General features: G+C 32.8%; 1 long non-coding RNA gene across 1 annotated transcript in view; it reads right to left on the bottom strand.

The window, feature by feature from the left end:
• Positions 1 to 11,670: 11,670 nt before the first annotated feature.
• The window catches only part of LOC130443430 (uncharacterized), a 91,978-nt gene continuing 76,481 nt past the window's right edge, over positions 11,671 to 27,167 (bottom strand). Inside the window, exon 4 of the long non-coding RNA XR_008909842.1 lies at positions 11,671 to 14,457. This is a non-coding gene — a long non-coding RNA (uncharacterized LOC130443430). The remainder of the gene's footprint in view (positions 14,458 to 27,167) is intronic.

Raw genomic sequence — 27,167 nt, 5'->3', positions numbered from 1 at the left:
TGAAAAATTCCATTTTAGGTTAGAAATGCTGGAAAATAACCTATAAAATGAGGTTAGGTAGTAGGTTTCCGTGTTAAAAACCAATCTAGATCATATTAACCTAACCTAATTCTCTATTCACTGAACCATTTCGATAATATTAACCTGATGTTCATAGAAAAGAGACATATGAAAAGGTCTTTAAGGAAAAACGTCCTGAACGTCTTTTCCCAGTAACATTAATAACAGTATTAGAATAATTTCGGATGTACTAATACACTTAATATCTTAAATAAAAGAAATATATTGAGGTTTTCGCTGTGCCTTTTCTGTGTACTCACAAAAAGAGTTGTTTTCAATAATTTACCTCAAAAATCAGTTAAGTAAAACCGAAATTATTCTCGCAAACTTACGATATTTTTTTGGAAAATGAAATGTACGTATTCAAACTCATTTCTCAATAAAACTAATTTTGTAAATGTTACGTAAATTCAATTACGTCTTTTAGTTGGTAGACGTACAAATTAAAAATAATTTCCGCGTTCTTTTCGAGGCGATTTTTTGTTATAATTTTGTTTTTCTCTAGCTGTTTTTGATCTAAAACTGAGAGCTATTATTATTTGGTCACCCAGTACATATATGTGTACATAAATCGTTGGAAAATACTTAGATTTAGTGCCCGAAGCAAAGGGTTAGTCTCAAAATCATCAAAATAATTTGTGGAATTAGTTCTTAGTAGACTAAGTTCTTACAATTTAATTGATTTTTATAAAAAAAAAAAGCCGAATAAAAAAATATACAACGCTAATCCATAGACACGAGCAAAAACTGCAAATCTACTTTTCCTTATCGGTTCAACAACGAATCATTGGCACTGTTAACTATTCCCAGAACGGTCTTATCTTTAAAAACATATTGTATAATCAAAGGTCCGAGTAGATTTCGTGTTAAAAACTATTCGCCAGCAAGTGCAATGATCCGAAGAACGTCCTGTAAAGAATGCAGTCACCTGAAGAATGCAAAATCAACAGAAAGATAACTGAGACCCGTTCAGAGACGGCTCCAGGTATTCAGGAATGTTTCTATTACTATATAGGGAAAGGTCTGGCGGTAACAACCCAAGGTTGAAACGATAAAAAATTATGAAACTGATACACGTTTTGTACGTTGGAATATTCTAATTTTTTTATAACACAAAGATTTTCTATCGATCTCCTTTCTATCTTCATATAAGAACAATCAAAATATGATATTGAAGTAACTAACTTTCCGAGTCGCCGCTAAGTAACCTCTAAAGCGGCCAAACATAAGGATATATCTCAGGATCAATCTCGAAAAAAAAAAAAACAATAATCCTTCAATTCCAAATTACTTTCTTTCCTCTACGATATACCTGGTATACGTTTTAGGAAAAACCAACATACTCTAGTAATCTAAATAGAAGAGATCATTTTGTCTCGGAACAACCAAGAGACATTCCTATTCTAAGAATCTTTGATACTGGACGGACACAGCTGTAGGTCATCTAACGGTGCCAGTAATAACTATAAAAATGGTAGGTGGCTTCATCTATTGAGCATCAATCGAACTATGTGGTGATAACTAAACATTTTGGAAGGTTCTACCATGTTCTGGAGCTCACAGTAATGTACTAGTCGAATACTGTATATACGTGGCGAGTGATGGAAGAGTAATTATTGTTAGGAAGTCACAGTGTCAAATCTACGAGTTATTTTCGTCAAGTATTTTATAAATCCTTTAGTAAGTTTAATAATTTTAATCGTACTAACGAGATGGAGTTAATAAAATAAGAATAAAGTGCACATTCCATTATAAAATGAATGTTTTAATGTTGCGTAATGCAAGATACGCAATTTGAACAAACTTTGTTTGGGTTATGTTATTAATGCTGATAATAATAATAATAATAATAATAAAAGTTAATCGGATATGAAATGAAAGAAAGATAACGTAAGTTACTACTTCAAAAAAATAGGAAGATGAACATAAAAAGTGGTGAAACAGAGTCAGGTCACCGACTTTTCTTCTATGCTCTAAGCTGTCCAAGTTTCTGGTCCAACAACCAATATTCCAAACATGGACGAATCTTGTAGAGGCTCTTAAAAAGAAGAAGCTGTTTTGCTTGAATCAGCCACGTGACTATCCCAATCTCAACAACCATCAAACGAATGTCCAGACGGGACTAAATCATAAGCTTCAGTATCAGCCTTGGATCTATGCTGCATTAAACTCAATCAGATTGCTTCTAATCCATTTAAAAAAGTTTTTCAAGTTTTGTATAGATGTTGAAGATCTGTTCGGCCTACATCTTTGAACAACGACACCAAGCAATGTGCTTTCGTCGTCCCTGGATTGCTCTGTATAGCTCCAATCCATAGGTTGGTGACCAGAAGGTTTCCGGTTGATTTATGTTTACGGTATTGATAGTCGCCGAGGATGTTAGCAGACTCAAGATATCTCAAGCTTTGGTGATTAACGACCTTGGCAATTGCTAGTGCTAAAGCAATCGGACGGTAGTTATTGATAACCGTCTTTTTAACTTTTTTTTTGGTATGAGTTTAATCCGAGCAATTTTCCAACCTAGATGGAAGAAGTTTCTTTCATATTATAGAGGACTTGTTAGTTCAGTTGAACGATTCTTCAATACGATCGGTGGTATTCCATCTGGGCCAGTCGCTTTATTGCTGTTTAAGACTTTGAGAAGTTTTGGCACATCTCGGTGTTGGGTTGGGTAGTAGATTTCCCGCAAATCTAGAGATGAATTTGGAGCAAACATGGGACCCAACAAGTCCGCCTCCTCTTTTGCGGTCCCTGCGATTGACCCGTCCAGTCAATGATAATATACCTTAGAGTTGATAGGAAAAACTCGGGGCTTTGATAAATTTCTAACAAATTGACAATTGAAGTGAATTAAAGTGACAATAAAAACTTGAGATTCGTGGAACGGGAGATGTTTGGAACAAAATAACTTCTTTTTTTCCTTTAATTGAAAGTCTAAATCCCAATGAATCAAAAAAAAAACAAAATAAGTTTCGGTCTGACTATGAAGAAATATATAAGTAATGAAAATAGGAGATTTATTATGCAACTCAGTTTAACCAATAACGTTTCGCATATATAGGAACTAATACCAGACATAAATATCAAGAACTCTATAATAATAAACGCCCAAGAATGCGGTACGTGTGAGTCTGAGTCAGAACCGTTTTATTATATACTTACGGATTCAGAGAGAATTCGAATCAAATATGAGATGATGAGGGCCTTTATCGAGATCTATCATGAAAAGTATAGTGAAATTACAATTTTTGTTACTAATTCACGCGTACGTAACTTCAATAAACTGTATTACATATATCTTAATAAGTAAAGATAACGAGCTCATTATCTTAAGTTATGAGTTATTTGAGGTTATGTTCTACTTTTTTACTACATTTGGGGTAATTTACAATGACTTTACGTTTGATTTGAATCCCTTGATATATATAATTATTTCACAGCTTTCTGTGGGGGTCCTGACCACTCACTAAATTTCTACATTTTAGTTTCCACTTCGTTATTTCTATTGTCTTTCTGCACGTTTCTACGATTATGTTATTTTTGAGTCTTTCTGTTTGTACAGACTACCGGCGGATGACAGTTGACAGTTGACAGCTTTTAGCTCTGCCTAAACCCACTTTTTCTGTGATTCGTGATCATAAGTGATTAGAAAATGGGTAATGATTCAGTGAACCGAGATGAGTTTGAACAAAAACTGAAAGATGCGTTAAGTTAGGTGAGGTTAAGTTAAGTTAAGTGAGGTTAGGTTAAAGATGTATTGTGAAAATTGAATTAGAGACAATTATTATGTTAGTAGGAGTGGTTCCAAACATAAAGTTATTAAAGAAAAAGATGTATGTTAGACAGGTGATTTCGATGATAAATTCTACTATCTGCCGGCAGTCTGCAGAATGCCTACGACATGTATACTAGATAGGAATACACTCTATAATTGTTTTGTTCATTTCAGATTGTTTTCTTCTCATTATTGTGATATTTGTTTTGCATAATTCCATAATTGTTTCTTCTCCGTCTCTTTCAACCATTTCTTTTCATTCTATGAACTGCATCAAACGCTATTTCAATCTCTATAAACGTATTTTCTTCGGAAAAATTGTATTTATTAGTTTTCGGGATAGTTGAGTGAGTCACGGTTTGCTGTACTTTGCTAAATTAACATAATAAGACGTGTATAGTGTGTAGTCTAATAAAATCTATCACATTAAAGTGTGGCGACATCTATGAGGTGCAAAGGACAAAATTTTACAGTTCTCTGTAAAGAAATTCGCTTAAGGCGCCATCTGTTCGAGACTTATGGAAACTACGATTAATAATAACAATCTACATTCATGATCAGTTTATTATTAATTATTGAAAGGAAATATTGAAACTGGAAATTTAAAAATTTCAATTCAAATAATTTTTGTTTCATTATTTTCAATAATTTGTAAGTACTTATTGGTAGCGGACATTCCTGCACGTTTTTAAATAATGTATGAAGAAAATTTCGTACCTAAAACAACCCATCATTAAAGATGGCACGATAGATCGTAATCAAATAACAAAACGAGAAGAAAACAGAAAAAAAAACCAAAAGTAGATTTATCCGGTTTAACACACACACACACATGTTCTAAGCGGTGAATATCCGACAGCATCCGACGTTTTATACTTCCGGTTTTATTCGAAACCCTCGCAGCGCTCTACATTCCAATCTGGCTCGTGTACAAGAAAGCAAAAGTAACAGCTACGCCCATCTCTAACTTACGGATATACTTATGTTATTGTGTGGCCCTTGGTATCTCTGTCTCTGATATTTGGCGATTGTGAGAGGACTGCGACGCATGCGCAAAGACCGTGCGACTTTTTCACGGGCGCCTGTCCCACGGTCAGCTGCCGGCAACGTTGCCATGGCGGCGCTAAAATTACAAGACTTGATGATAAATCAGTTTTGCAGGGAGGTGTTTTATTACTTATAGTAATAGACTTCCTTTTAAGTGGAAACGTGATTATTAGTAACGATAATGAAGTTTTTAGAAACATATTTTAATAAAATGGCGAATATTATTGATTTGTTTTACTTGGAATTGAAAAAGAACTTTAATTTTAGAAGTAATTTATTCTAATGATATTCAGAAAGTGACAATTAAAAGTAAATAAATTTGCATGTAATGTAACAACCTTGTGCATGTTATTTGAATTACCTGCGATGTGAAACATATTTTTCATAATCACGTGCAGTATGTATTAGAATTTCTCGTTCTTATATATAAGATTGTGGCAAAATATTTGGAATGTGTTCGATCGATATGGACCTAAATAAAAATTTTGGCCAATGAATTGAAAATTTCCAAGTTTTTAATATCGGATCAAATATGATATATTCGAAATCCATACCCCACCTTCCCACTTTTATTTCTTATTCCGGCGAAAGAATGTTAACGAGCCGGCAACACCGCTCAAGATAAATTCTGATGGTAAGTCACTGCTTATAGCTTGCTTGTAATTCCTTAGTAATTATGAAGTTTGCAAATTTGGTGTACGATGCCGCTTCCTAGAGTATACGGAATGTCCTAAGTATTTCTCAAATCAATAGTAAATCAATTTCTGGTCAGTTATAAGGCATTTAATGAACAACTGATTAGTCAAAGAGGACGATCTGCAAAAATTTATTTTCTGACAGGCTCAAAAACCGCAGTAAGAATACAATTGTTGTTTTTTTCAAAAAATTTTTCGAGTTTTGGCAACTCAAATGACTGAAACGTGGCCAGTAATCAATATTTATTCATGACATTTTAAAGACACACTCTTAAACTATTAGTAAAAACAAAAAAATAACAATTCATTTACGTGGGAATTTTTTTTATTTTTTTTGCGTCTATACTATTAACTGAAAGAGGAAGTTTTTGAGTTTGTCAATGAATATAATTACAATTCATAGTTCGAGGATGTTTTTAGAGAAGTTTTGGCTCAGGAAATACGCGTGTAATTACGTGCGCAAGGTTTACAAAATTATTGTTTTGGTTTTATTAGTTTTGATAGTTTTAAATCGAGTAAAATCAGTTATTACTCAAGTTTTAACATAGACAAATACAAATATTTATAATTGGGTACGGATTTTTTATTTTTCAAAATATTCTACATCAATATTAACAAACTTTTGCGTGCGTTTGAACTAATTATCGAGGTACCTTCAAAGCATGTTATTTGAAGGCATTAACCGCTTCTTCGGGGGTAGAAAAACGTTGACCTCGCAAATTCTTTTTGATTTTCGGAAAAAAGAAGAAATCATTGGGTGACTGTACGGCGGATTACTTATCAATTTGACGTTTTGACTGTTCAAAGGTTCGCATTCCAAAACTTAAGTAGCAATCCTCGTATATGATTATTGCCATTGCCAAAAAAAATAAAACTTCAAATTTGTGTCATGTCGCAATTAATATTTTTTCAAAAGGAAGCTAGGTTTTTTCACATTATTTGATAAAGCTTGTTTCTATGCATTACTAAAAAATAAATTTGCGTTGAGATCTCGAGAAAATTAATAAAAAGCGAACCGAAACTCAATGTCATTCATAAATTTCAAATTTATAAGTACTTCGACATTATTAACATTCAGGCGTCAGTCGGCGTTGTGTTACAGCCAAGTAAACATGTCCGCCATTATTGACGCTCCCGCCAAGTGTGGACCAAGGATGCAAATCTGTTCTTTCAGATGACTTAACGTCAACGAGTTGACAGAGAGGTTAAAGAAAACCGCAGATTCACCATTACTGCTTTTTCTAAGGAATTTCCAAAAGTTTCAAGATCTGTTCATTGGCGGAAACTTTCTTTGAAGCGGACATTGTCCACATATGAGACAAATGTCTCAATTTCTTCGGTGATTATGCCGAAAACTAACCGGTACTGTCAGGTTATACTGGAGCTCTAAAATTTGGCGATTGCGCCGAATCGTTTGATGTTTGTCGGCGATTTTGACGTATATTTTTTATAAATAGCGGCGTGTCGTTTGTTATTTGTTTCAGAACCAATTTCTATGATGATCTTTTTATTTATTTCTTTTCGTTTCTCTACTTTCTATGCCGTTTCTGATATAAAATCGAGCACGTTTATCAGAGTAAGTTAGTTTATAATAAATAGTCATAGTGAATGGAACAAAATAGAAAAGTAACCGAAGAATTTGAATAAATTATATAAGTTAGTAAGAGTATTAGTGATAAGTTACATTATTTTATAAGTTAGTGAAGTGTTTAAATAAATTAATGAAGTGAAATATGAAAAATAGATACTTTGAGTTAGTAAGTGATCAATTTAATCCAGTAATTCATACGAATCTAGTCATTTCTAATTAGTTCTCGTTCTAGAATCGATACACTGATATTAGATGTTGTTTTTCTATGTTTACTAAAACATTTATAATAATGGAAGTAACTAATTGTATTGTTTCTTGTGCGATATCCAATATTTGCTGCAGATAAATGTTTGGAGGTTATTAATTGAAAAAAAAAAATGGAACTTACAAACATTTTTGTACAAAACTTGTGAACTAACAGTAGAACGTGTCAGATACTAGTCAAGAAAGCCACAAATTTTGACTTGTTTGTTGTTTGTTTCAGAACTAATTTCTATGATGATCTTTTTATTTATTTCTTTTCGTTTCTCTACTTCCTATGCCGTTTCTGATATAAAATCGAGCACGTTTATCAGAGTAAGTTAGTTTATAATAAATAGTCATAGTGAATGGAACAAAATAGAAAAGTAACCGAAGAATTTGAATAAATTATATAAGTTAGTAAGAGTATTAGTGATAAGTTAATTATTTTATAAGTTAGTGAAGTGTTTAAATAAATTAATGAAGTGAAATATGAAAAATAGATACTTTGAGTTAGTAAGTGATCAATTTAATCCAGTAATTCATACGAATCTAGTCATTTCTAATTAGTTCTCGTTCTAGAATCGATACACTGATATTAGATGTTGTTTTTCTATGTTTACTAAAACATTTATAATAATGGAAGTAACTAATTGTATTGTTTCTTGTGCGATATCCAATATTTGCTGCAGATAAATGTTTGAAGTTTATTAATTGAAAAAAAAACTTGTGATTTAACACTAAAACGTGTCTGATATTTGTCGAAACAGCCATCAACTTCAACTGAATCATCTGTGTGAAGTACAGTGCAATAATAATAATAATAATAATAATGACGATATTTTAAATATTTTTTTAATTTTTCCGGATTTCCCCAACCGTTAATAAAACTATGTACATTCTCGTAGCGCCGTTATCTGTGTTTGAATTTAAATGAATATTGTATGAATGCAGTCAAAGGAATGTTATTATTTAACGATTATGGTGATTCTGGTGAAATGTACGACAAACTATTTTAATGATTTAATAGCTCCGGCATTTAGGTTTATGATCAAATATCCTGTTGCGCATTTTAATGAGATTATTGTCAAATATTCAAGTGAACAATACGTGAGGGGATTACGAGATTTTCCGTTTATTTCGCAACTATTACAAATATTCTATTATCGCCGACGACTTAATAACGGGATTATCAAAATGGAAATACCTTATTTTTAACGACTGGGAAAAGTTTTAATTGAACGCCAATTTTCAATATTATCCCTCAACGTTAATTATCTTTTAGTCCGGTCAAATTAAACCAAATAATAAGAGTAAAGAGTTGGTTAAAGTATAATTCAAAATAAAATTCGAAAGTTCCTCATCATTCACGTGTATGGAAAAATTTTATTCAAGGTCAAAGGTTAAAAAAAGGGGTTGTTTCTCGATTTTTAGCAAAACGGTGAGTTTTATTATAAAAATACCTCAGACAAAAATTGTAGATCATAAAATTATCTACAAAAAACGTCTTATTACTTTTTTTCCTACGAGCCACTATTTCTGAGATATAATGACTCAAAAAGTTAGTAAAAATTTTTAGCAAAACGGTAAGTTTTATCATATAAATACCTCAGACAAAACTTGTAAATCATAAAATTCTCCACAAAAAACGTATCGATACTTTTTTTCCTACGAGCCACTATTTCTGAGATATAATTACTCAAAAATTTAATAAAATACAATTTGAAAAAATTTTATTCAAGGTCAAAGGTTAAAAAAATGAGTTTTTTGCAATTTTTAGCAAAACGGTGAGTTTTACCATAAAAACACCTCAGACAAAAATTGTAGATCATAAAATTATCTACAAAAAACGTCTTATTACTTTTTTTCCTACGAGCCACTATTTCTGAGATATAATGACTCAAAAAGTTAGTAAAAATTTTTAGCAAAACGGTAAGTTTTATCATATAAATACCTCAGACAAAACTTGTAAATCATAAAATTCTCCACAAAAAACGTATCGATACTTTTTTTCCTACGAGCCACTATTTCTGAGATATAATTACTCAAAAATTTAATAAAATACAATTTGAAAAAATTTTATTCAAGGTCAAAGGTTAAAAAAATGAGTTTTTCGCAATTTTTAGCAAAACGGTGAGTTTTACCATAAAAACACCTCAGACAAAAATTGTAGATCATAAAATTATCTACAAAAAACGTCTTATAACTTTTTTTCCTACGAGCCACTATTTCTGAGATATAATGAATCAAAAAGTTAGTAAAAATTTTTAGCAAAACGGTGAGTTTTATCATATAAATACCTCAGACAAAACTTGTAAATCATAAAATTCTCCACAAAAAACGTATCGATACTTTTTTTCCTACGAGCCACTATTTCTGAGATATAATTACTCAAAAATTTAATAAAATACAATTTGAAAAAATTTTATTCAAGGTCAAAGGTTAAAAAAATGAGTTTTTCGTGATTTTCAGCAAAACGGTAAGTTTTACCATAAAAACACCTCAGACAAAAATTGTAGATCATAAAATTATCTACAAAAAACGTCTTATTACTTTTTCTCCTACGAGCCACCGTTTCTGAGATATAAAGTTTCAAAAAGTTTTGTTTCGTTAAAATTACTAAAAGTAAAAAACAAGTTCTATTGGCTGCTCATCAACATCTTTTTCGGGTATATTACCAAGTTCAAGTGTGGCTTAGTTATCAGCTAGACCTTAACAAACTTTTTTATTATAAAAATTGGAATTTGTAACACCGTTCTTGATATTCAAATTATTTACTACTACCACTACAAATTTTGTTTATGGTGATTGAAACTTATGAAAAAGCGGATAAAATATTCAAAAACAGACATTAGGGCAGTGGGGAAAAATCAAAAGACAAAAGAGACGATGAAAATAAATTCAACAACAAGCTACAAAGTTAGATGAGGGAGACGTTCGTTAGGGTTGAGTTTCCAATTAGGTTCAGTGATGGATCACGTTTTTTTTTTTCGGAGGGCCCCGATATAGCATGCTTTTTCCCTGCAGGGCTTGGGTTGTTTTGCATGTGTGCGATGGGGTTCCGTAGGATGATTACGTGTGGCAATATTCAAAAAACTTGAGAACAACTTTTTGAAAATTTTCTGCTTCCTATTAAGAAACAATTGGTACAAAAAAATGAAGGTAAATGATTCAGTTTTGAGAAAAATCATGATCGATTATTTTTGATAATTTTAATAGCATTTCCAACTCAGACGAAGCCAACTGTTGCTCAAATGAAATGACATAATATTTCATATTTTAGACTTGAGAAAGGACCAAAGACGTTTACGTTTTCTAAAAGTGACGGATTTTGGCGCAAATAGCTTCAAAAGAGCGTAATTGGCCCGCATTTATTGGAAAGTGGACGCACGATTCGGTAAATGTTAACCCTCTAAAGTATGTCAAAAAGCTACGGGATTTTTTTCAACCAAAGTTTTGAGAATTATAAAAAAAGAACGTGGTTACAGCAAGAGATATATCCCGTGCTCAAAGAAACGACCCAAAATAAGTCGAAAGTGAAGAAGAAAATTTTTCGATATCTCGTTTGGTTTTCGAGATATCGACACTTGAAGCTGGAAAAACCTAACCAAACATAACCTAACCTAACCTAATCTTCTCGTGGTGCACTTTGAGTGCAAAAAGTTCAAAAATCGTGAATTTTTTATAGCCAAAATTGACGTCTAAGAAAATTTTTTTTCGCCCTCACCAGGGCTCCGACCCTGGATCCTGGTCTGCCCAAAAGCCACAGAACGCGAGGAACGGGTGAGTTTGAAGAGAGGTGATTGGGGGCTGATAAATTCGGAGCGGGTGGATTTGGAATGATTTTTAGAATTTTTCTTATTCGGATGATTTTGTCATTAAAAATATGATCCAAAAATAATTGCTAGAGATCTTTTTCAGGATAATTGTGAAATACTACAGTAGTCTGGCTTTTCAATTATAAAACAAACGAAAATAAATTTTTGGAAAGCATTCAGAACTCAGTACTTTTTGCTCGAAATAGGATATTTTTACATTAAATTACTAATTAAATCCTCAAACTATCATTAAATATTTTTTTTATTTTATAAATAATGAAAAACAACCAAAAATTCTTCATGAAAGCCATCGAACTATTTATGTATTTATCGTATTTTAAGTTATATCAAAAATTGTTCATTTTGCTATAAAAAGATTCATATTGAATTCGAATTAATAAAATATTCATTTGAAACGAAGTATTGAACGCCATCTGTTCAAATAAAGCCAATTTTGAACTAACTTTTGATTATCAAACTTTAAGTATCGATATCTCGAAAACGAAGCGATATATCGAAAAATTTCATTCTTCATTTTCGATTTATTTTGGCCTAATTAAGCTGTTAAATCGCCGCGGAAATCGTACTCTCCCCAATTGAGGATATATTCCATGACCTTCCCGTAGCCCAGTCCTATCTTTAGCTGAAGTCGTTAAGAAATGATTTTCTGCATACAAAAAATTTACCACACATTAAAAACGAATTCGTTGTATCAAAACGGATGATTATGAAATGCAGGAATAACGCGAATAAACATTTTTTTTTTTTCAGTTATGTAATTATGACCCGTTGTTGGCGCCGCAACTTCCGCTATATAGAATTATCACTTTTTTGTTGTTATCATATTAGATAATATTTACGTTGAATGCGTGATTCTTCATTTTCTTATCGCAATAACTCTCTTTAAATGTCACTAACTTATTTATACAGTGGCGTACGTTCATTACATCTAGAAATTTAACTTTTTATCAAGCTCCGCGTAATTAGTCCGATTACCACAAACCGCACAGTTGTTCGTTAAAAGCTTCGTCTAAGACAATTTTCATCGATTTCTCCGCTTTTCCGCTCGGGAAACTACGAAAACGTGATAAATACGCGCGGTGTTTCGTAAAGTCAATACCTACATCTATTTAACGTTTTGATACAAATTTCGATTGGTTTTTTTGATAAAAGTGAATAAAATTAAATATTCGAGCACTTTTGTGAGGTTGGGAAAATTGAATTTGGATATTTCCACAATTGATTTAATTAATTTGTTCTTGAATGTTCAAAAATTGTACTGATAAACCCGCCAAAACGATAATATTAAATTGAAATGTAAAAGTTTTTATAATAAATATCGATACTGGTTACGAAAAAGGGTTTTATTATAAAAATTATTCTACATTCGAATGCCCCCCTTCAATAAACTCCCATCCCCTTGCCACACACCTTTCCAAACATTTTTTCCATTGATCGCAGCAGTGCTGGAAGTCTTCTTTGGTGAGTGCCTTCAGGAGCTCTGTATTTTTTTGTTTTGCCGCTTCCATCGACTCAAATGGGGTCCCTTTCAAAGCAGATCTTTTCCTAACCTTTCAAGGAAATATGAAGCAGACCCGTTGACGTAACAGCTTTTGGTCAGGAGTCAGATTTTTGGCACCAACTTCGACGATCTAATTTGGTTGATTTTGGTCACTGTTTCCGGAGTTAAAACAGTCACAGGGCAACCTGGTGATCTTCAGTGCACTCTCGGCCATCACTAAAACGGTTACACTACTCAAAAACACGCGCACGAGATAGAGAATTGTCCACATAGGCTTCTTGCAGCAATTTATAGCACTCAGTTGCAGTTATTTTCAATTTAACGAGAAATTTGAGATTGGGACGTACATAGACAAGATATTTAGATACCCCACCCGTCTAGGGCGCCCTCTAGGCTCGTTATTTGATAGCCAGACCTCGTAATCTAAAATTTATTTACATAACAATCATTTTTATCCAATCCATAACAAAAACGCGGACTTTATAAATCAATAAAAAAGCTGTAGGATTCTATGCTGTTGCTGTATTCGTATTTAGTTCAGACATCATAAGATGTTTTCCGCCATAAAGAAAAAATAAAGAAATTGAATTTGAAATATGAAGAAACGAAGACATACGGAAAATATATGGTTTTTATGGTATAGGTATAGGTTAAGTCCCCTCGATCCATGAAACAAATCAGTCGCGAAAGAACCGATTCCTTAGTGTAAAATGTCCATCGTGTTGACTCGATTTTACCACAAAATGATACGATTTCGTCTTATTTGAATAAAAATAATTTTTTTCACATATATTGTAATCAATTCGGAGTTATATTTGGTGTCTTATAATGTCCCTTGCACTTGAATTATTTCAGTTTTTTAGAGATGTGATATTAACTCAATTTTCAAATAATATATAGAATTTTTGACAAATTATTATTTAGGTTTTCATATTTGGTGATTAAATGAATTGAAAAGGACGTGACAAGACCTTTTCTTTCGACGCTTTCTTGACACGTTTTGAAAACTTGTTAAAATTTCGTTTGTCCGAAGAGATAGTTTGGAAAAAATAAAAGTTGAGGTACATAACGTACAATACCGTACAGGAAATCAAAATCAACAAATTTTGGGTATTTTTTGAAGAAAGAAAATACTCTATTAGAGAGGAATCTGTAGTGAAAACTGGTCAAATTTGAAGCATCTGATTGATGAGAACTAATAGACTTGGAGCTGGCTACAAAAAAACAGGATCGATAAGGTGCGCGCCATTTCAGCTTGTAAACTGGCGGCCCCAACTTAGTACATCACCAAACGCCACTTCTTAAAGTCATCACAATTAGGATATGAAAATGCGAGCGCGAAAACTTTTGTAACGTGGGGTTTAAACCTCAAATGAGAGCGATGTAATAGCGCAAGAAGTTTTGTAGGAAAACCTCTGAAAAAACTGAGGAAAATCGGTATATATTTGCCAGATTTAGTCCCCTCGAGTTATTTTACGTTCCTAGACTTGGGACGGCAGCCTTCCAACAATTAAGAGGTGATGTCTGAACTTTGTTTAAGCTAAAAGGAGGTGACGTGAAAAAATAAATATATTTTTGTGTTTGTTGGGCCAATTACCTTACCTTTTCTTATCTGCTAGTCCGATACTGTTTGCCAGTAAAGGCACTGAGTCAAGTAAGAAGTGGAATACAAAGACTGCTCGTTTTCTAAGGTGGCAGGTGAGGAACAGCTGGAACAGAAAAGAAAAAAACATTAAAAGGGTCGTCAAACAATAGTTATTCGGAAATAGCAGTGATTAAATCACGGTAAAAACAACTAATGTATGTATATCCGAAAATAGTTCATCTGCTACAATAATCATTGTTTAATTTATTTGAAAACAACACACAATTATGTTTGTGTTTACGGCGTCTAAATACCAACGAGAGTTGGTTCAAAAAATATTCGGAAAAACGTAAAACGTACATTTTGGCAAATATAGGAATGAATGCGTTACTAGATGATGGTAGTAGGGATTAGTACGGTACCTCGAGTACGTATACTTGACTACTATTGTGTTCGTTAGATAGTAAAGAGCCCTGCGTGGGCATCTACTTTCATTGTTGTTACTGGATACCGAGAAAAGTTTCATTAATGATACTTATTAAACAAAATACATGGTCAAATATTAACCTACGTGGACATGGGTTAATCCTTGATCAACAATCGGAGATTGTTTTTGGAAACAAACCATTGAAAGGAATGAATTCAAACGTCGACAGCTGACGTTTTGGAGATAATAGTTGAATTATCGTTAACAATAAAGGTTTGAAGACACACAACACTGAGCTGGAGCAGCTTCAGGAGGAATGGCTTGACCGGAAAACATCTCAAAATAAGCGATTGGAAAGCGCGCTGCCGTCTTCTAAACCGATGTGGTAAAATACTCAATCGACGCCACAAGATCAATCTACTCAGACAGCGGAGCTGCCGTACAAGCCATGACGATTGTATGATTTAGGCTAGTGCTAGAGTGCAAGAAAGATACAAAAATCAGTTCGATAGCTCCAGTAATAAAGGCAACTACGAGGCGGACTCACTCGCCTGACTGGGATCGACTAACTCATCGATATGCGCTGAACCCATCCTCGGTGTAGCTAAAAGTGTTCTCAGAGGTCTGTTTGCAAGGCAGGCTCGTCGGAGATGTCCATATATAGACAATTGAATAGACGCCGTCATCTAAGACTCCAATTTCACGCCAGGGGCACCATGGACGGTCCGGAGTGCCGTTGGAGCATGAAGGAGGATGAAACCGCAGACCACGTCATCTGTAAGTGCCCAGCACTCACACGAACGTGCTCAACGGCCCCTTGACTATATATTTCCATCAAATTTGAAATGAGATATTGGACTTGGCGTGGGAAATGACGAATATATTAAACTCAAGTCTGGAAGTTTTCGTTTCTCTTTTATAATCAATTAGATTGTTTCGAATATTCTAGAATGTATCGCAAGCAAAGTCCGAATTTTCCGTAATCGTATAATTTTAAAGACAAAGGACAAGTTAGATTAACTAAGCCCAACGAACCTCTTCTAATATCAACGTTGTAAGAGGCAAATAAATCCCTAATGAAACCCTTTATGTCATAATGTGAATGGATTATATGAAACGATGAGACTAATGACTTGATGATACAAATTTAATGTTTTCAATTGCACCATTGCGGAAAAGGAAATAGTTTTGTACATAATGAATATGATATCATTTTAGTCTGTGTTAAGTTTACAAAACAGGGCAATCAATTCAATATCATGGTGGAGTTATTTTCAGACATATATACTACTGCATCTTTCGTCTAATTTTTTCCGATGATCTGCTATTTTTAGTACACACTGTGTACACCACCACTACACCAACACACAAAATTACACTGTCTGACGCGCGTTTCGACGAGACTGAACACTAACACTACACCAACACTAACGATTACACTGTCTGAAGCGCGTTTCGATAACCAAGTTATCGTCTTCAGAGACTAAAGATAAAACTGTGATGACTTCGACACCACACCAATTGCCATTTCAATTCTAATCTTAATCCCTAAATCAGGGTTCCATTAATCAGTTCTTCAATATAAGGGCAGGTATTTTTCTTATAAATACGTAAAAAAAAGGATTTATCAATTGCTTTAAGACCGGATTGTATTTTTGTATGAATTTCGTTCTGTTAGAACTGATCTATAAGACTAATTTACATTTTTTTTTTTTTTTAATTTAATCATATACGATTCAAATTTGGAACGGCAAAATGGCCACGTGCCGGGACCCGCCATCGAAATGCAGATGGTCGTTAAAATCGACAGGTGGACACAATTTTTTTCTTATTAATAATATTTAATCTCTTCAAAGATAACTATAACTAATATAGGATAGTAATTAGATACGATGTTTTGTAAATAATTAATGTGGTAAATTCTAGTCCAAGTATTTTTAACTCAACAACCAAAAATTAATGAAACGTAAAGTTGGAATAATGTAATATTTAATAGCTACACATATTTCGTATTGAAATATACAACCGAGGTCATTTCTACTACTAGCGTTTTAGAAAATCGAAAATGCAATAATATTTATACAGTGGATTATGCGTACATTAAATTTTATTGTGAATTCCAAAGAATGAAAATGTTTTTGTTTCCTGGTCATTTAGTGTCGCCGCATCACTAAATTTACTCTAAATACTCCTCGTATAAAATTCTAACAAACCGTCAGTCCACGTGGACTCATTATCTCCACTGTTTACCAATGAAAACATCTCGTCGAAATTGTCGGAAGGCTGAATAATAATCCGAGGACTATTGTGGGGCGATTGTCCCACGACTGATCAAATAAATGACCTTTGACTCGTCGCAATTCATCCATATTCTTCTTCTCTTATTTCTTCTCTCGCGCATAATGTTAAAACCACTATTATATCATTTAACCACGACAAAATGCCTTAATGGCAACTAGATTTTTTTGATTCGGCAATCTTAGACTGTCGGGTGTCGGCTGCTAGTTGTGTGGAAATCGCTTTAGAGACGTTTCCCATTTCCATCTACTGTTGACGTTGCTTAGGGATCTCGGAGTCATATTTAACTCACCAAACAATTAAATTTTGTCAGTATGTGGTTTTAAACACAAAAAACTGAATAAACGGTTGGCAAAGACGATTTAGTGCCTAATACTTGCTTTTTAAATTTCGTTTTCCAGAAAAAAAAAACGAATGGGGTTCAAAAAGGGATCAGTTCACGTCTGGTATCCTGTTTAAACCAAACCTCCTTACAGGCAGATACATTGTACTCGTCAATTTACCTTTTATAATTTAATATTCAGTTGTTGTAAGTTAGCGAGGTATAATAATGATTTTTCCCCTAGTAGAATTATAATTAAGTGTCTAAGTCTACAAACTTTTATGAAATTTTATCACAATTTCGGTAATAGATAAATATGGTTAATTGCATCAATGGAATTTTGGATTTAACATAGATGAAACTGTTTTAGGTCGAAAAAAGTACCAGTGACCAGTTCATGAATTGCCGCCGCCGAATTGTAATTGAATGGAATGCAATACAAAATACTGCGTATGTAAAGAGTTTAAATTACCTTTCCTTTCTTTTTGTAAATGTAACAAAGATAACGCTTGTAAACACGATTATGGTACGAAAATAGATCGAAAATACATATTGGTACTTAAATGTTTGTCGTATTTTTTATCTAAACAAGTTAAGGTGCAATAAGACAATTAAATAATGAATACGTTTCTATATTAATGTATTTTTGACACCATAAAAAATTAAGTTACTGTAAAGAAGTACTTCATTAGTTTCTTTTATGATTTGTTAAAGACAAATGACAATTTGACGTTTCGACTTCTTTTATATTTCATTAATATTTTGATAAAGACCAAAACAAATCGAAACGTCAAATTTTGATCTATCCTAAAAAAATTATAATAGAAAAGAGACCTAAAATCAAGTATAAGAAATTTTTATATCTAGACACACGTCGTTAGAATTTCAAATAATCAAGAAATTATTCCTTCTGCAGATACAGAAGAAACTTAATTAGTCACTATTTTCTGTTTGGTAGTCGGTTGGTAGCACTGATTCATGTTTGACAGACGTCTGTCTCGAAAAATTTCAACCTTTAAGCGGAATGTCGGATGATGAACTCGAATTTACACCACCAGAATTGCGGGTCGTCGCCTCTTCTGCCATAGATAAAATCTTCACCGTAGATTTGTATGTATAAAACTCATAATTTATTGAAATTGAAATAACCTCACACCACCACCGTCCAGTCAGCTGTCAAAATGAAACTGTTACCAACCCACTATAGAAAATTACCAAAAAATCGTTATACGTGCGAGAATACTGTTATTCAAATAGTGAAACGGAGAAATATTAATAGTGAGTCGCGGAGATTTTTCGGAAAATGAAAGAAAAAATGGGTAATCAAAAATATTGTTATTGCATCCGAAAACACCTATTTAAAGGTAAAAAAATCATTTATAAGGGCGAAAAAGGATAGGACCTCGCTGTATATAAGTCTATGTTGGAAAATAAAAATTGTTATGGAAAAAAATATCTTGTTCAGACAACCTTCGCATTTTTTTAATGGGAATACTCTTGTTTGGTTATTATTTCTATATTTTATTGTTAGAAATTGAATTGCTGTGTCATGTTAGCGTATCCAAGAGCCTGTTCGATTTTTGCATTAAGGCCCCGGAGTGAAATAAAGCCGGCACTGTATCACAAATCGAATTTCCATCAACACATTTAAAATTTCAAATTTAATAGGCACGATAAATTGACTTATAAAATATAATAACGACAGTCTAAAGTGGAATATAGAGACAAGGAAAACACGTAAAATGTGCAATTATTTTCCAATTTATAGCAAATACATTTCTCTAATTAACACACTAATACGATTTTATTGGACTCCATTTTGTGTGATAACGTTTTTATGTCATAATTATTGTAATTATTCTAGTTACTGACAGTAATAAATTCAACGACGGCAAGTGTATATTTGACGTTTCTCAACAAGGATTTATAATCGAAAACACACAATGAACGACTCGTGTGAATATACATGATTAGTCCGTGAACAGCAGCAATTATATTTTACATAAAGGTCGCTTGATATGGTGCACGCAAATTTCTGTATCTCATTTTGGTTTTTCTCGATTCAGACACGCCTAATTAGTCAATTAATATCAAGAAGTGGCACGGTAGGCGGTAGCCTATTTTCAAACTTATATAATCTAGAAATACTCCGAAAGCAAAGAAAAATAAAACGAAAGTAATAATGCCAAATACCTTCAAAATGTCCCTGTTTCCTAATTATAACCTAAAGTCTTATTTTACACTTTCTTTTTCTACTTGCAGGACCGGATTATGGATAAGTAAAGACGTTAGATGTAAGATGAGAATTATTCATTAATATTATAAAATGTGTTGTAGTTTCTCTCTGTAAAAACACGAATAGTTTTGAAATTACAACCAAAAATGATGAGTTTTGGATCAATAGAGTTGTAGAGGAAGAAGATTTTTTGAAATTCATGTTAATCACAGGAATTATTCGCCTTTTCTTCTTTGAACAATCAAGAGGACGAAACATCACCGTTAACATCGACCACTATATTGCGGATGTTTGACTCCAGAATTAGCAAGACTAATTTCCAAAAGAGGTGATATCCCTTGGCCTCCACGTATCCCTGACTTGACGCCTCTTGATTTTTTTTTGTGGGAACACCTCAAATATGAACAATCCGAGGGACATCAGTCAGCTAAAGGAAAATATCACTCCAGATTTATTGACAAGAGTTTTCACAAATTTGCGTTCGTGTTTAGAGGAGTGCCGTCTTCGAAAGGGCCCTCGGCCCATACTTAATAAATGCACGATCTATTGCGCCACCCTGTATAATGAAGAGTTAACTTTCCATAGTTTACTGCCGGTCCTGAGTATTTTCATAGACGGGAGTAATGACAGAAATAAGGAAGGCGGCTTAGTCTCGGTTAAAATTAGCGGCGAGTAAAAATATTTTTGTGTCACGAATTTAGATTTAGTCGTTTTGTGTCGTTTTGCATTGTTATGTTCACTTGAGGAGCAGTGGCGTTCTTTTAAAATGTTCATAACAACGTCCAATATAAACAACAATTCTTTCATACGGATACAATTGGTAAAGAAATTAATATAACGATTAAATCGATATATAAAAACATAAATAAAAAGAAAATAATCGTAAAATAGCACGATTTGTGGAAATAATTAGATGAAAATAGTTCGTGGATGTAAGTATTGAGTGAAACTAGATATTAAAGAAGAAAAAACATATAAAATTGAAGAAAAACTATGGACACTACAAAAAAAAAGAAAATTAAAGTTATTTATTAAACAACTACATAAAATTTTATTAAATGAGTTTTTAGAAACTGGAAAATACACTATTTTGATAAACTTTGCAGTTTCACATTATCAAACTCGCCCTAATCCATGGAAACTTCCCTTAAATGGATAATCCTTCATTTTCTTAACCTAACATAATTTATCTTTTTATTAACTAAATCTAGGACTGTTAAAAGTGGATAAGATACTATTTATCTTTTCGATCCTAGTCTCTTAGGTAATCCTTTTGCAGTTTCCGTTATCATACTCGTCCTAATCCATGGAAACTTCCCTTAAATGGATAATCTTCCATAGAATCCTTCATTTTCTTAACCTAACATAATTTATCTTTTTATTAACCAAATCTATGACTTTTAAAAGTGGATAAGATACTATTTATCTTTTCGATCCTAGTCTCTTAGGTAATCCTTTTGCAGTTTCCGTTATCATACTCGTCCTAATCCATGGAAACTTCCCTTAAATGGATAATCTTCCATAGAATCCTTCATTTTCTTAACCTAACATAATTTATCTTTTTATTAACCAAATCTATGACTTTTAAAAGTGGATAAGATACTATTTATCTTTTCGATCCTAGTCTCTTAGGTAATCCTTTTGCAGTTTCCGTTATCATACTCGTCCTAATCCATGGAAACTTCCCTTAAATGGATAATCTTCCATAGAATCCTTCATTTTCTTAACCTAACATAATTTATCTTTTTATTAACCAAATCTATGACTGTTAAAAGTGGATAAGATACTATTTATCTTTTCGATCCTAGTCTCTTAGGTAATCCTTTTGCAGTTTCCGTTATCATACTCGTCCTAATCCATGGAAACTTCCCTTAAATGGATAATCTTCCATAGAATCCTTCATTTTCTTAACCTAACATAATTTATCTTTTTATTAACCAAATCTATGACTGTTAAAAGTGGATAAGATACTATTTATCTTTTCGATCCTAGTCTCTTAGGTAATCCTTTTGCAGTTTCCTTTTTTCATACTCGTCCTAATTCATGGAAACTTCCCTTAAATGGATAATCTTCCATAGAATCCTTCATTTTCTTAACCTAACATAATTTATCTTTTTATTAACCAAATCTAGGACTGTTAAAAGTGGATAAGATACTATTTATCTTTTCGATCCTAGTCTCTTAGGTAATCCTTTTGCAGTTTCCTTTTTTCATACTCGTCCTAATCCATGGAAACTTCCCTTAAATGGATAATCTTCCATAGAATCCTTCATTTTCTTAACCTAACATAATTTATCTTTTTATTAACCAAATCTATGACTTTTAAAAGTGGATAAGATACTATTTATCTTTTCGATCCTAGTCTCTTAGGTAATCCTTTTGCAGTTTCCGTTATCATACTCGTCCTAATCCATGGAAACTTCCCTTAAATGGATAATCTTCCATAGAATCCTTCATTTTCTTAACCTAACATAATTTATCTTTTTATTAACCAAATCTATGACTGTTAAAAGTGGATAAGATACTATTTATCTTTTCGATCCTAGTCTCTTAGGTAATCCTTTTGCAGTTTCCGTTATCATACTCGTCCTAATCCATGGAAACTTCCCTTAAATGGATAATCTTCCATAGAATCCTTCATTTTCTTAACCTAACATAATTTATCTTTTTATTAACCAAATCTATGACTGTTAAAAGTGGATAAGATACTATTTATCTTTTCGATCCTAGTCTCTTAGGTAATCCTTTTGCAGTTTCCTTTTTTCATACTCGTCCTAATTCATGGAAACTTCCCTTAAATGGATAATCTTCCATAGAATCCTTCATTTTCTTAACCTAACATAATTTATCTTTTTATTAACCAAATCTAGGACTGTTAAAAGTGGATAAGATACTATTTATCTTTTCGATCCTAGTCTCTTAGGTAATCCTTTTGCAGTTTCCTTTTTTCATACTCGTCCTAATCCATGGAAACTTCCCTTAAATGGATAATCTTCCATAGAATCCTTCATTTTCTTAACCTAACATAATTTATCTTTTTATTAACCAAATCTATGACTTTTAAAAGTGGATAAGATACTATTTATCTTTTCGATCCTAGTCTCTTAGGTAATCCTTTTGCAGTTTCCGTTATCATACTCGTCCTAATCCATGGAAACTTCCCTTAAATGGATAATCTTCCATAGAATCCTTCATTTTCTTAACCTAACATAATTTATCTTTTTATTAACCAAATCTATGACTGTTAAAAGTGGATAAGATACTATTTATCTTTTCGATCCTAGTCTCTTAGGTAATCCTTTTGCAGTTTCCGTTATCATACTCGTCCTAATCCATGGAAACTTCCCTTAAATGGATAATCTTCCATAGAATCCTTCATTTTCTTAACCTAACATAATTTATCTTTTTATTAACCAAATCTATGACTTTTAAAAGTGGATAAGATACTATTTATCTTTTCGATCCTAGTCTCTTAGGTAATCCTTTTGCAGTTTCCGTTATCATACTCGTTCTAATCCATGGAAACTTCCCTTAAATGGATAATCTTCCATAGAATCCTTCATTTTCTTAACCTAACATAATTTATCTTTTTATTAACCAAATCTATGACTGTTAAAAGTGGATAAGATACTATTTATCTTTTCGATCCTAGTCTCTTAGGTAATCCTTTTGCAGTTTCCGTTATCATACTCGTCCTAATCCATGGAAACTTCCCTTAAATGGATAATCTTCCATAGAATCCTTCATTTTCTTAACCTAACATAATTTATCTTTTTATTAACCAAATCTATGACTGTTAAAAGTGGATAAGATACTATTTATCTTTTCGATCCTAGTCTCTTAGGTAATCCTTTTGCAGTTTCCGTTATCATACTCGTCCTAATCCATGGAAACTTCCCTTAAATGGATAATCTTCCATAGAATCCTTCATTTTCTTAACCTAACATAATTTATCTTTTTATTAACCAAATCTATGACTGTTAAAAGTGGATAAGATACTATTTATCTTTTCGATCCTAGTCTCTTAGGTAATCCTTTTGCAGTTTCCGTTATCATACTCGTCCTAATCCATGGAAACTTCCCTTAAATGGATAATCTTCCATAGAATCCTTCATTTTCTTAACCTAACATAATTTATCTTTTTATTAACCAAATCTATGACTGTTAAAAGTGGATAAGATACTATTTATCTTTTCGATCCTAGTCTCTTAGTAATCCTTTTGCAGTTTCCTTTTTTCATACTCGTCCTAATTCATGGAAACTTCCCTTAAATGTAACACGTTGCACTGGCACGCGCTGTCTCTTCATTGCTTCTTTGCCACCAGCTTCCATTATTTGACCATGAATTCTTTGGCCAATCTTTCGCAAGATTTCAATAATCTTGAATCGTCTGGGAATTTTCGCTAGTCATCTGCTCATTAGATACATAACAAGATATGTAAATTTAAACACGCCGCTGGATAGTTTCGTCTTGGGAGTTTTTTGTTGTTCTGCATTGTTCTGGTTCGAATCTTTAAATTTCGATTTGATAAAGTAGATGACGTAACGGCGCGACGATCTATTTCTAGTTGGCATAGACGACGACGTTCTCGTTTGTTTGTAGGGGAACAACTTCTATTGACCCCGTTTCGCAGCGAAAGGCGTCGAACTGCTTCGACTTGGAAACATTCCTCACAGTCTGAGTTATTATCCAGGAATTGAAGATAAAAATCATCACGCGTACGTTCGTCCACTGAAAATAGGCAAACGCGAACATAACCATAACAAAAATTTTTGTGGTGGATAGAAAAGCGATTCAAACAGACTACATTAACACTATTAACACTATATTAAGTGGAAAGGAAACATGATTCCTAGCTACAATGTCTTCTAATGTAATAGATTTGCAGGTGGAAGATATTCAACTTTTTTTCTGCCTTATTACTTGCTATCAATGAGTCAAGAAGATGCAGGCTAATGCCAAATATAGGAGGTGCCAGTAGCTCGAAAACTGCTATGCTCTACGGAGTCGTTCAATCCATCCTGCTTTACGGAGCCCCAGTGTGAAATGGGGAACTGCAGGTTGCAAGATACAGAGACATGGTGTTCAGATCTCAAAGAAGAACCACCAATTCGCGTGCTAGTATGTGAACGTACCATGGATCAACAGAAAAAAGAGCAGAGGGAAAGTCAGTTGAAGAATGGGTACACTGCAAGCGCAGACAGTGGTTTTCCCAATTCTCAACAGGACACGGATCCTTCAACTCATATTTACAAAGAATAATAGGTAAAATAGTGGAGAGCCAAAGAGGAAGAGGGCTGGGAAAACAGTTACCTGTCGAAAACTAGTGATAGTGGTACCAGGGGTACTGCTCGGCAAGGTGGTGGAACGTTTTGTAAGTAGGTTAGGCTCGGAAACTATGACTATAATCGCATTAATGAGAAAGTATTGACTCTGTCGTTAACTTTTTTATTATTTTTATCGTTTTATTCAAGGGATTGAAGATACCGTCTGTATACCTGCAAATGGGCAGAATTTTAAAAAAAATTAAATAACCTCAATCTTTGAAAACAATCTATACAAAACAGCGTCTTAGGATCATTTATAAATAAAAGGAAATGGAAAAAACTTTTTTTCCGCCCTCCAAATATACGTTTTGTAATGTCTGTATGACTGTTTCATCACATATATCACAATAAAGTCACTTGTATAACGCAAACGGTCCTTTCCGGATACTTTTGGTCTTTCCTCCGTCCTACGCTAAAGACTAAATTGTAATTTGAGCCATTATTGTAATAAAGGATATGTTTGCGGATGTTAATTGGCGTACGTCGTTCGCGTACAGTATTCCAACGAGAATAACTTAGGAAGTGACGTTTCATAATCAGGATGTCACGGAAACGACACGCAATACTTTTACCAGGAGATTTCCATAAGTTCTTTTTTATTTCCGTTCGTTCCAATATCTTCTAGAAAACAATTCTAGTAGAAACTTTCGTTTTCATCGTCTACAATCTCCGCAAATCGATTTTGTTATTTTTTCTAGTACAATTTCAAACAGGATGAAATAATGTTGTATGTGTTTTTTTTAGAATTTACCGGATTTTTGTAGTAAAACCGGGAAAATCTGAGGAAATCCCTACAGACCGAAGGAAATCTGAAAGACATCCAAGGATACCTAAGGAGATTTAAAGAAATCCAAAGTCATCGAAGAAACTGCAAAAAACTTTTCCTCTCCTTTCCTTTACCTGAATATTTTTTATTGTGCGGTGAAAAGTTTCTCAAAAACGATTTTATCCCTTTTTTCGAGATGGCGGGTTTTCCCCAAGAGCTACAGTCCTACAAACTTGAACTCAAGCTCCTAAGAACCGCCCCCGATATCTCAAATAATGAGGGAGTCATTATTTTGTATCTTGATTATTAATGGGAAAATATAAGTGACGTGGGAGAAATACCCAACAATTTTGCAAGAAGCCGTAGATCGAAAAGCCTTCTCGGAACATAAAGAAGAAGAAGAAACCTTAGATTCTAAAAACAGAAGAGTCCTAACGTCAAATTTAAGTAAACTGTAATGAATTTCTCAAAGTTAGATGTCAATCTTATTTGTTCATTGTACACTGTTCTAATAAATTAAACTAGTCGAATAAAGTAGATTGTAATAAAAATAAACAATAAAATTATACATTTTTCTGACATTTTATCTATCTTATCTAACCTTCAACGTAAACTTCTTCTTTTTTAAGTTAGAAAAATGACATATGATCGTCGACAAACAAAACAACCGGCAACTTTTGAACACAAATAATTAAAAATCCCTAAAATCATTGAAGGAAATAAAAAAAACCGGCAACATATAATTTTCTTTAACTGTACGTTTATTAAAAACGTCGACAATAATATTGTAACAGAGATAAATTCTATCCATCTTATCTAACTTTCAACGTAAACTTCTTCTTTTTTAAGTTACAAAAATGACATATGATCATCGACAAACAAAACAACCGGCAACTTTTAAACACAAATAATTAAAAATCCCTAAAATCATTGAAGGAAATAAAAAAAACCGGCAACATATAATTTTCTTTAACTGTACGTTTATTAAAAACGTCGACAATAATATTGTAACAGAGATAAATTCTATCCATCTTATCTAACCTTCAACGTAAACTTCTTCTTTTTTAAGTTACAAAAATGACATATGATCATCGACAAACAAAACAACCGGCAACTTTTAAACACAAATAATTAAAAATCCCTAAAATCATAGAAGGAAATAAAAAAAACCGGCAACATATATTTTTCTTTAACTGTACGTTTATTAAAAACGTTGACAATAATATTGTAACAGAGATAAATTCTATCTATCTTATCTAACCTTCAACGTAAACTTCTTCTTTTTTAAGTTAGAAAAATGACATATGATCATCGACAAACAAAACAACCGGCAACTTTTGAACACAAATAATTAAAAATCCCTAAAATCATAGAAGGAAATAAAAAAAACCGGCAACATATAATTTTCTTTAACTGTACGTTTATTAAAAACGTTGACAATAATATTGTAACAGAGA

The sequence above is a fragment of the Diorhabda sublineata genome, chromosome 4 (genome assembly GCF_026230105.1).
Source record: "Diorhabda sublineata isolate icDioSubl1.1 chromosome 4, icDioSubl1.1, whole genome shotgun sequence".
NCBI classification, from domain to species: domain Eukaryota; kingdom Metazoa; phylum Arthropoda; class Insecta; order Coleoptera; family Chrysomelidae; genus Diorhabda; species Diorhabda sublineata.
This window is presented reverse-complemented; position numbering and strand designations above follow the sequence as displayed.